Here is a 1,901-nt window from a genome sequence, read left to right on the forward strand (position 1 = left end):
ACATTATTTTATAATATATAGGTTCATTAATGTGTCCTTTCTGATTGCATTCCATATAGAACAGTTTGATTCCTTTTTTTCTAGGTGTTAATATTATTTTTCTTTGGGATAAAATGTCAGTGATGTCTAATTTGAAAAGTTTTGTAAAGTTTATGCTATGTAAACGCCTTTCTGAGGTGAAGATTTAATACACTGATGTCAAACTAAATTTAATACTATGAATTACGTGTATTGTTACACTTGTAATTTTGTAATCAACTTTTTAATAACTGTTTTTCATTTCTTGCATCTGAAGAATGAAAAATATGGAATACTTCTCAAATTTTCATATTATCCTTTTGCAAGTGCCATGTTAATCTCTGTATTGTAATTTGAGTATACGTGCTGCTGAAGCACGTAATATCCTCTAAATTTAAGTAGTTAATGATGCAATCTTTATACAGGCTTATATCTATGGGTGCCTACTTGTAAGAAGGAAACCTTATTGTTCCTAACAATGCTATCGATCTTATTTCCCTTAAATTCTGTGAATAGTGGAAAAAAATTATATTGATCAGTCGATTGCTCACATTTGCAAAATTTTTTTGTCAATGACTATATTAAGTCTTTTTATTTGGTATTTGATCATACTCTTAATTATTTATAGATAGGTCCAAAGGTGATGGCTTTTTCAAGTACTTATTTATTCAACTGAATTAGCTTTGTGGACCTAATGGATTCAAAGTAAGCATTGCTTAAGAGATACTTCTAAACTTCTTCAGCTGACAATTTCCCAAATGAGGTGTTACTGGAACAAATGTCTACCTGAGCCTTTACCCTTCTTCCATGTGGGAACAGACCAACTAGAATATCTTACCCTGACAGCAAAGATTTTCTTACTAGAACAAAACTAATCTTGGTTACAAGAGATCATAGAGAGATGAACCGTTCAAACAGAACTGTTCAGACTAGAAGGTATTTTATCAAAATATAATTGTTTATTATACCTTCCATTTCAAAAGTAGCTAAAGCCAAGAAGGTGCAAAAATTGTTCATATGCATGATTACTTTTTGTTCTGGCCTGTCTACGATCCAACCAGGCAGGAAATTACACTACTGCCTTTTTATAACCAAATATTTTCAGAGTTACAGGAGAAGTGCATATGTTTCTCCTCGTTATTAGGCATTAAATTGATAATGTTTTAATCACAGAGTTTCCTCTTTCCTCCATGCTGTAAATCTACAAATGGTAAAACTTTAGGTCTAACTCTATCAAACACTGAGGTAGAGATAATGGAATAATACTTTAAAACAGAGTTGCCTTTGATACAGTAACTACAACAGAAAAATGCAAAATGTGTGCCTTTTAAATATATATAGTCATACATTTTACATTTATATGTGCTGATTTTATATTTCACACAATGAAACTTACTAGAATTAGTTGATAATTTGACAAATAAATTGATATTTACTTTTTTCCAATAAATAGAATTGGAATATAAATAATTAGGTTTAAAATATATATTAGACTATAAAAAGTATCAATGCAATGTTTTTAGTATAAACTTGTGATACATTATAACTGTTCTTTGCCTTCTGAATCCAAATGGTAAAAAAACAATGTTTTCCTCTAATCTGTAATGGATTTTACTCTGCTGCTCTGTTTATTGTTTTAACTCGCCTGTCCCAAACTGTTTTTCTCCATACTTCTGAAGCATTCCTACTGATTATTCCCAAATTTTGCTAAGATGTCTAAAAAATATTATTTTTCTGCAGTACCCATGGGTCCTAGGATCCCAGGTCCCAGATACCTGCATCATCAGATAACAGGGGCAAGACTTTTCACCAAGGCCCATGCAACATATCAACACAAAGTAATTGAAGACCCATCTCAATTTCGCATTTCCTATATTTCAGGG

The 1,901-nt window shown here is 31.2% G+C and overlaps 1 pseudogene; it reads right to left on the minus strand.

The window, feature by feature from the left end:
* Positions 1–299: 299 nt before the first annotated feature.
* LOC122096955 lies at positions 300–396 on the minus strand (annotated as a pseudogene).
* Positions 397–1,901: the final 1,505 nt, after the last annotated feature.

Source organism: Dipodomys spectabilis, unplaced genomic scaffold (genome assembly GCF_019054845.1).
Source record: "Dipodomys spectabilis isolate Male_0828 unplaced genomic scaffold, ASM1905484v1 ptg000405l, whole genome shotgun sequence".
Classification (NCBI taxonomy): domain Eukaryota; kingdom Metazoa; phylum Chordata; class Mammalia; order Rodentia; family Heteromyidae; genus Dipodomys; species Dipodomys spectabilis.